Raw genomic sequence first — 9,900 nt, forward strand, 5'->3', positions numbered from 1 at the left:
CCACCACCGCCACTGGCTACCTGTCCTTGCTGGTGAGCAGGTAAAGAAGGCAAGCTCTGAAGTCCCCCCACTTGATTTCAAATGCTGTTGGCTTAACAGTGGCGATTGGAGTTAGGGGAAGCCATGTAACCATTCACCTCATAGAAAAAAAAAAAAAAAAAAAAAAAAAAAGGGCTAAAAAAAATAAATAACTGTTCAGTCAGAGGATTTTTGTGAGGTTTAGGGGAGCTAACACATGCCAGTTCTTGGGGGGAGGCTGGCAGAGCCCCATAATCCCCACAGCTGCTCTTCTGGGTCTGTTTATCAGGACGCACAGCAGTGGTTTCCACGGCTGTACCCCTAGCCTTCTGCAAAGTAGAACCTGCCCTGTCTGTCACCCCATCCCTCTTCATGCACCTGCCACACAGATCAGAAGTCTGCACAATGTCTGTTGAATAAACTCAATAAACGAAACCATAAGCTAGGCCTGGGGGTGTAGCTCAGTTAGTAAAGTGTTCATCTTTCCAGCACAAAGGCCTGGGCCCAGGTCCCAGCCCTGCATGAACCACGTGTAGTGGGTGCACTCCCTTCAAGGGAGGCCTCAGGAGGTAGAGGTGAGAGGATCAGAAGTTCAAGGTCACCTTCAGCCACACGGCAAGTTTGAAGCCAGCATGGGATCAACAAGACCCGAAAAGAAAGAGAGGAAAGAGAAGAGAGGGCTGGGGAAGAGAGAAGGAGGGAGAGAAAGGTGGAAGGTACAGGAATAGACACCTGTAATCCCAGCACTCAGGAGGCACAGGCAGGCAGATCTCTGTGAGGCCAGCCCGGTCTACAAATTGTCTGATATTGGGTGACATTTTAAGAACAGTTTTGGTTGGGCAGTGGTGTTGCATTCCTTTAGTTCCAACACCTGAGATGCAGAGCAGGTGAATCTCTGAGTTCGAAGCCAACCTGGTCTACAGAACAAGTTCCAGAACAACCAAGGCTACACAGAAATCCTGTTTCAAAATACAAAGACCAAAGAAATATACCCTAAAATGAAAATTTACCTGAGCATTTGCATTACAGAGAGATTCTATACAACAAAAAAAAAAAAGAAAGAGAGAAAGAGAAAGAAGAAAAATCTGAGTTGCTAAAATATGTCCACCCCAAGGCCATGAACAGACAATTCCAGAAAACAGAGGCAGCAACTAGGAAAGGCAGAACATTCCAGCTTCAAGAGAAAGCGAACAAGCGGTACAAACGAAAGCTTTACAAACACGGAGAGCAGCCATCAGCACAGATCATTCACAACACCAGAAAAGTCCAAGAGTGAAAGAATAGCTGCATAAATAAGGCCAGATCAATCCAGGGGCGTGCTATTCCACCACGAAATAATTATGAAAATGTCGAAGCTATTGTCTTGGTTATAAGCAAGGATAAACGGTGAAGCTACATTTAAAGCATGGCCACGGTGTGCAAAATCTTCACCTGGACTTGAAGGAAGCTTGACAGGAAATAGGGAGAAAATGACAACAGTGACCTTGGTTAAAAAGAAAAGAAAGAAACCTGTAAACCAAGTGAGCGAGTGCCCACCCTCGGCTGAGCTCTCCGCCCAGGGTTCACAGATATACTGCCTCAGGTAATACCCTCAGCCCCCTTATAGCCTTGTGAAGTCAGTCAGGGAGACAGCAAGGCACAGAGATGGACGGTAAAGCCTGCCAGAGGTGACCAGGCAGGAACCGGCAGAGGGGTGACAGTCTTGGTACTGGACTACTCCAGGTCCAAGGCCCTTCCCAACACATCAGATGTAGAAGATGGTGGGGGAGGGGGGCAGTGGCTTTTGCTGCTTCTTAAACATGGCTTTTTGCTGCCCGAATGCCATTTGCACGATGAAAACACAATTCTAAATAAATAAATAAACCGATGCCATCTTTAGACTGCCATGTCCCCCTGTTCCCTCAGAGATCTCCCAGGGCCACAGCCACAGCCTGCCATTTCCAACACCGTGGTTAGGCCAGAACGATGCTATGAGGCAGCCCCTGTCATCCTATGTCTCTCTTCATTGGTTTACAGCCCTCAGGAAACGGGGAAACTGAGGCAGAGAGACCATGAGTTCGAGGCCGGCCTGGGCTACACTGTAAGACCCTGTTCCTAAAAAAGAAAAGAAAAGGAACAAAAGATAGAAACTAAATCCTGTGGGAGGCCTGGCAGTGTTTTTGCTTCGCGCCCTCGTCTACTCAGGAACACTCTGCCTCTGTGTCGGGAGCCGACCATGGGGCTCCCAAGGCTACTGTTGGTGGACACTGGCCTTGCACTCTCAACACCACAGCGAAGAAGTCTGTCACTCCCTAGGTGGACACAGCCCTGCGTGTCCTGACTGTGTAGTCCTGAGACATTGGCAGGAGGCTGAGTCTTGCTTGGAGCCTCTGTCTCCAACCCCACCCACCCCTCACCTCCACTGAGGCCCGGAGTGAATCAGTCCGATCAAGCAGGAAGAGGCCCTGTGTAAAGCTGAGGCAGGAAGTGAAGGGAAGGCTGTCAGTCAGTGTGGACAGTGTGCCGCCCATAGAAAATGAGGCCAGAGAGGTCAACAGAGTGCAGTCCTGTAGCCCCAAGGAAGACAATGAGAAGTCACTGAAGGAAACTGAGGAGGGTGGGGAATTCCCCTCTCAGAGCAGGATGGGAGGGGACCTGGCTGCACAAAGCACAGCCCTTCCCCACCCCCCCACCCCAGGGATCTTCCCGTGATGTGTGGGGGCTTCCCAGGATCTGATCAGTTTTCAAACAGAGGAACTACTGGATTAAGAACCATCCACATTCCGGGCATGATAGCACACACCTGTAATCCCAGCACTCAGAAGTCTGAGGCAGGAGGATTGTTGTAAATTCAAGGACAACCTGAGCTATATAGAGAATTCCAGGTCAGCCTGAAACAGAGCCAGTAAAATGGCTCAGTGGTGCGTGCATAGTGGTACCAGGCGGTGGTGACGCACACCTTTAATCCCAGCACTTGGGAGGCAGAGGCAGGAGGATCTCTGTGAGCTGGGGGCCAGCCTGATCTACAGAGTGAGTTCCAGGACAGCCAGGACAACACAGAGAACCCTGACTTGAAAAAACAAAACGGGAAAGCCCAATGACCCAATATTGATCCCTGGAATCCATGTGGAGAAGGAAACTGACTCCACAAAGCAGTCACCCCGCGTGTGTGTGCACGATTAGGGTTGGGAGAACAGCCCTGTCAGTAAAACACAAGACACGGCAGCGCTTGCTTATAATTGCGGTAGTTGGGAGGTGGGGACAGGAGACTCCTCGCGGCTCACTGGCCAGTCAGTCTAGCCTCATTGGTGAGCTCCAGACCAATAAGAGACTCCGTCTTAAAAGATAAGCCGCACACCATTCCTGAGGAGACATCTAAGGTTCTCTTTTATGCACACCTGTGCACGCCTGTGCGCGCGCGCGCGCACACACACACGTATGCACACACATATCCACATGCATCTAAAGAAACATGTCTAGGGGCTAGAGAGCTGGCTTGAGGGTGAAGAGCTCACACTGATCTTACAAGAGGACCAAGTTTGGTTTCCAGAAACCACGTCAAGTGCCTCAAAATCTCCTATAACTCCAGAGGATCCACCATCCTCTTCTGACCTCCATGGGCACCATGCTAACATGCACAAATCCATGCCAGACATAGACACACACTCAAATACACACACACACACACACACACACACACACACACACACACACAGTTTAAATTGCTTAATCTTAAAAAAAATTAAATTAAATTAAAAATCACACCCAGTCAACTGAAGCTTGGGGAGGAGGAAGGTTCTCAGTTGCAAGCAGTCATTACATGTGGAGAAGCAAAGGCTCAAATAATTCACACAGAAAGGAAAAATTCTCCTATCCCAAAATAGCCCTGGCTGCTCCCCACCACGACCTCTTGCCAATGCTTGCCTAGAGAAAGTTCACATCACACAAATATTAGCAATCAACAGCCAACCACCTACGGATCTGATCTCAGATAGGAGAGCCAAGGAGGGCAAAGACAAGCAAGGAGATGGAAAAAGGAACCAACCAACCAAATAAACACAGGACACCAGTGCAAGAACAAAACAAAAGCCTGGATTGAAGTGCTTGATGGGAGAGCTCATGGAGATAATAACAAGATAACAAAGGGCTCAGGAAAAGGCTGAAGGAAGATGACAGAGCCTGCAGAATGGAAGTCAGCGTAAAAAGTAGCACGAAATAAAACTGCCAAAACGCAGGGCAAAGGCGATGGGAAAAACAGGAAAGCCAGGAGGAAGCGGGCTGGAAGAAGAGCCCAGTGGTAGAGGCCTGCACTGCACGGGAGGCTCTGAGTTCCATCCGGGCCCCCAGGGGAAGGGAAAAGGAAGTTGAACCGTTTTAAGTTTAACTGATGAGAGAGAAAGCGACTGTTGTGGCCGGGAAGCTATGAGTACCTTGCACACCTGCTGGAGGCCAGCCGGCCCTGTAACACTGTTGGGTGCTGTGGGGCTTAGTGGGTGGCAGTTGGGTTGTGGAGGGCAGGGCTCAGAGGCTGGTGTTTACAAAGACTAGCAACTGCAGCTTCCTCCTCCCGGTGTTTATAGCCAGAGACCAGAGACGGCTCAGCTACAGAGGCCACTGAGGTTTTGAAGTTGCAGCAGAACCCCACCTGATCTCGGCTTTACTGTGTCTGTGTGCGTGTGTGCATGTGCGTGTGCATGCGTGTGTATGTGTGTGCGTGTGTGTGTGTGCATGTTTCTGTCCTTTCTCCATCCCACCGATGACTCTAGTCAAGGTTCCGGAACCCACACTGCACAGGGGCTTGGCTACGGAGATGTTACCTACCATGACTTCACCAGAGCCAGCAGACACCAGTGCCATGCTCTTGGATCTTTAGAACGTGAGCTAAACCAACTTCTTTTCTTTAAACTGTACCCAGATTTGTGTGCTTTGTTACAGCGGCACAGGACACAGACAATAACATAGGCCCATGAACTCGTAGGGGTTGAAGCCACAGTGTGGTGAGTTAGTAAGAGGTTGGAAACTCAGTCTGACTGTGTGTTCAGAGGTGGGGCCTGAGGCAAGGGACCCGACTAGGTCATGTGAGTTAAATTCCGAGCCTGGATCCGAGTGTCTTCACAAGGAGAGGGAGAGAGGTGACACGGAAGCAGAGCTGTATCAGCGGTGTGACATATTCCAGGAGGACCTTCACCAGAGTCTGTGCCATGCTGATCAGAACTGGGAAATAAATAAATCTCTTTTCTCTATAAAAGATTGATTGGGTATGTCGTTACGGTGACAAAGACCTAACATGGATCATAGATGCATAATAAGTCTTTGAAGAAGACAAGGAAGATAGCATTAAATATTCTAAAACATAAAGAACATGTTTTAGAGAAAAAAGAGGTGTATTGAACAGTTACTAAGACCCTGGAAAATCGGTTGTAATAAAAGTTATGAGGTTGTAAATCTAAGAAATAATCCTTTGGTCGCCTAAACAAAAGGAACAAGCAACACGCAAGTGGGAAAACCACAGGCTGGCCTCGGATTCCGTCATAGCAGCATCTCGTGTTAGATGTAAAAACCTACAAAGTCCTGTGTGTATGAGTGTGCACGCGTATGTGTGTGCATGCATATGTGAGTGTGTGTATGCAAGCATGTGTGTGCGCGCACGCATGTGTGAGTGAATGCACGCATGTGTCGGTGTGTGTATGTGTGCGTGTGTGTGTGAATGCATGTGTGTGTGCGCGTGTGTGTGCCCATGTGCGTGCGTGTGTGTATGTAGGCATACTTAATTTTCAGCCAAACTGTTGTTCTGTTGTTTGAGTGTAAAAGCCAAAGGCAAAATGTTTGAAGGTGTGCAGGAAGCCTGGAGCCTGGGGAACAGTATGGCGAGGCTTTGATGGAAGAACTCAGCTTCTTCCTTACGGTGATCCGAGTTTTAGTCCAAGGTCCATCCCTGGATCTCTGCAATGGATGCCTGAAGATGTGAGCACGTGCTGGGTCCTGTGTCCAAGTGTTAGAAAGGTGAGAGGTGAGTTGGCTTGTGACCGAGAAGAAGGTGAGAGGAAGGGTAGCCAGGCCGTGACGAGATCATCTGATAAACGGAGGGAGGAAGGGAGGCTTGCATGCGTGGAGGCCACAGGCCAACCTGCCTCAGAAGGCACGCAGTCTATTTTTGGAGTCAGGATCTCTCCCTGGGCCTGGAGCTCGCTGATCAGGCTCAGCTACTGGTCTGCAAGTCCTAAGGACTGGCCCTGTCACCGCTTGCCCAGTGCTGGGATTGCATCTGTGCACCACCATGCCCAGCTTTTTATGTGAGAGCTGAAGGTAGAACTTGGTCCTCACAGGTGACAGCAAGTGCCTTATGACTGGGCAAGCTCTTCTGCCCCCGGCCTTGCACTTACTGATGGCTGAATCTTCCAATTGCCAGTCTTAACTTCCGTGTTACAGATGGAGGAGGAGACTGGCCGGCTGACAGGGTCCACAGGCAACACAGGTGGAGCTGGGATTGTCACCTGACCTGTGGGATGTAATGAACAGGCTGGGGAAGGGAAAACAGGAACACAGTGTGTATCGGGTCCTTTAAACTCACTATTTAGGTGGATGCCCTACCGGCATCCATATATACCCAAAAAGTCTGGGGGGTTTGGAATCTCCAGCTCGGAGCTCCGTTCCCAACCCCGCCTTCAGGGCACCGAGCCATGGCCCCCTCCCCTGGAGCCACCCTCTTCAAACTCCGTGCCTAAGTAAGTATACCAAAAGTCAACCCCTCTTTGGGGCTGATCAAGACCACGCCTATAGGCTACTTAAGACCTGGTAGAAATATTTGCTATGTGATTCCTCCCCCACCCTCCAGAGGGTCACCCAGGAGTGTTTTGCTGAGATTAAACCTGGCTTTATTAATTCAGTTTGATTGGCTTATTGCATCAGCAGCAGCGGAGTCCCATTAACCAGGAATTCAAAACTTATCACTCACTGTGCTCATGGAGGGCAGGACCATTGCAAATCCCGAGGGACACCAATTTGCTGACAGTTCTAAGGAAGGCCAATCACTCTGGCTAATGTTCAGCTCTCCAAAGGTACCAAACATCGCCATCCAGACTCAGGTCTTTTTGCATGTTTGTCCCCTAGCCTAGAATGCTCCTCTCTGCTCTTCAGGGCCTGGAACCTCCTTGTCTTTCAGTTGTGACTTTTCTTTCTACTTCTATTGTTTGTTTCTTTATTTGAGACAATGTCTCTCTAAACAGACCTGGCTGCCCTGGAACTCACCGTGTAGACTGTTATGCCCCCAAATGTTATGCCCAAATCCGCGAAGTTCCCCAGAAGTTAACAAAGAGACTGAGTCCCATGTGTAAAAGCAAAGAGCCTTTATTTTACGCAAGTCTGCAAACTCAGTCTCTCCGTATGTCCAAAGTATTGGAATAACTGAGCCCCAGCTTAGTTAGAGATGGGTTTTTATGGTAGTTAAGGTGGGGTGAGGGGTTTCTGAGGTTTTGATTGGCTGACATTTGCCTAGGGGTGTCCTGGTGACTGTGTGCTGGCAGGTGATCCTATCTACAGCAGTTGGAACGTTAGGCATTTCCTTTGGATGAGCTGTTCTTGGGTGGTGCTCAGATAATCTTATCATCCTTCCTGCAACCAGGTATTGCTTCAAGGTAAACTGCTGAGACTCAGGCCTCCATTAAACTTATCAATGGCTGAGTTCAACTCTGGCAGGTGATAATGGTTGGAAGTAAAGAACTTCCTTTGGGTGATCTGTTCATATTTGGCTTATCATGGCTGACTCCTACAACACCTGGCTGGCTTCTCACTCACAGAAATCCACTTGCCTCTGCCTCACCAAGGCTGTGATTAAAGCTGTGTGACCCCACACCTGGCCTTCTTTCCCTCTTTTTGACCTACGAGACTGATGTGAGGGGACAGACTCGAAGCACAACATCTTTGACTTTGCTATTGGATCATTTACAGGACTTTAGAGATAGGGCCATAAGCATAGAGGAGTATTTTCCTAAAAGGGATGAGACAAACAGCCTCTACCCACGTCAAACGCTTCATTAAAAGGAGGCAGCCTTGGTCTGTAGTGTGGGGGCAACGCCGGCAGGTTTGCCATACAAGCAGTAGGCTGCGGGACAGCACACTTGTATAGGTGGGTGGGTGGACTATACAGCCCTGTTGTGACAATGTAGCAAGGCTGCCAGCCGCAGCTGTAGGGGACATGAGTATCATGCAGCTTCCCTCCCTGGGTGCTCTTTATAACCATGTCTCTGGACTCTTCAAAGCTCTGTTAAGCAAGCGGGACTCCCATCTCACCTAAGAAGTGTATGCCACGGATGCTTCCAAGTCTAATGTAAGTAGGAGCACCCATCCTCCCAGATCGTCGACTTCTCCATTCCTGCAGAGGTCCCATGCCATCCCGTACCTCAACACAAACAGGGGTCTTGGAGAGATGGCTCAGCGGTTGAGAGCACTGTCTGCTCTTCCTGAGGACCCAGGTTCGATACCCAGCACCCCCATGGCACTTGTCTGTAACTCTGGTGCTGCAGGTTTAACATGCATGGAGTCCTGGGCTTGATCCCCAGCACAGGAAGGCTCAGAAGCTCAAGGCCGTCCTTGGTTACATAATGAGTGGCTGAAAAGGGAAATAGAGGAAAGGACGTAACTGGTCCTGGGTGTGGTGGGATAAATAGTTTATCACAGATAAAAGAGAGTGCACAGCCAGAGGCAGAAATTTCTGGGAGAGTCCAGAATGGACGTGACCAGCCCAAGCTAGGCCATGTGAGGAGAGGGGGAGGGAAATGGAGAGGGGTAACCAAAATGGCTGGATTATATAGGGAAGGGCAGCTGGGGGAGGGCAGCCCAACCCCTGGGCTGGAGAAAGTCAGAGTAATGGGTGGGATATGCCAGCCAGGAGGGCCCGGTAGGTAATAGGTGGGACTGAGACACACAGGGAGAACCTGGCCGGACACTGTCTGCTTTGATGTGTTAGGTAGGCCCCTCAGCCATTTGTCCCAGGTTGGAGACCTAACAGTGAGTTAGAGACCAGCCTAGGCTACCTGAGAGCCCTCATAAAAAGAAAGAAGAATGAAAATTGATGCTGTGGGACAGTGGTCTTGAACCCTGTAAAGGTTTGTCAGTTGTACTGGTTTAATAAAAATGCTTCCAGGCATTTATTATTCCAGGCAGGAAGTATAGGCAGGGCAACCAGAACAGGAGAATTCTGGGAAGAGGAAAGCCTCAGTCTGCAGTTGTCATCCAGACACAGAGGAAGATGAAAATGCCTCACTGATAAAAGGTCCCAAGCCACATGACTAACACAGACAAGAATAATGGGTTAATATAAGATATAAGAGTTAATAAAAAAAAAGCCTGAGCTAATAGGCCACCCAGTTTATAACTAATGTAGGCCTCTGTGTGTTTCTTTGGGACTGAATGGTTGTGGGACTGGGCGGGACGGAAATTACTGTCAACAAACTGAGACATTCGGAAGATTCCATGGTGTTCTACAAAAGGAAGCAGGGGGCTTCTTTTGGAGCATAAGTTAGGACTCTTTGGGGAAGGGGAAGACCCATATCTAGTCTTTTTTTTTCACTGCCCACACATCATCGTGTGCTCAGCATGGGGTGCACAGACTGGGTACTGGGTAGGTACCTGGCCCAAGAGTAAGTAGGAACACAGTACCAACCCCGTTGTTTGCCAGACTGTGGACTCAGAGCCACCTCTGTCCACTGGGGACCGACCGGCAAGAACCCTGGCCAGGAATGACGCCAACTGACACAGTCCTTGTCTCAGGCAGTGACAGCCCAGTGCGGACAGGGAAACCTACTCTTAGCATCCACCCTTGGCCGGGCGGTGGTGGCGCACGCCTTTAATCCCAGCACTCTGGAGGCAGAGGCAGGCGGATCTCTGTGAGTTCGAGGCCAGCCT

Source organism: Microtus ochrogaster, chromosome 10 (genome assembly GCF_000317375.1).
Source record: "Microtus ochrogaster isolate Prairie Vole_2 chromosome 10, MicOch1.0, whole genome shotgun sequence".
In the NCBI taxonomy this organism is placed as follows: domain Eukaryota; kingdom Metazoa; phylum Chordata; class Mammalia; order Rodentia; family Cricetidae; genus Microtus; species Microtus ochrogaster.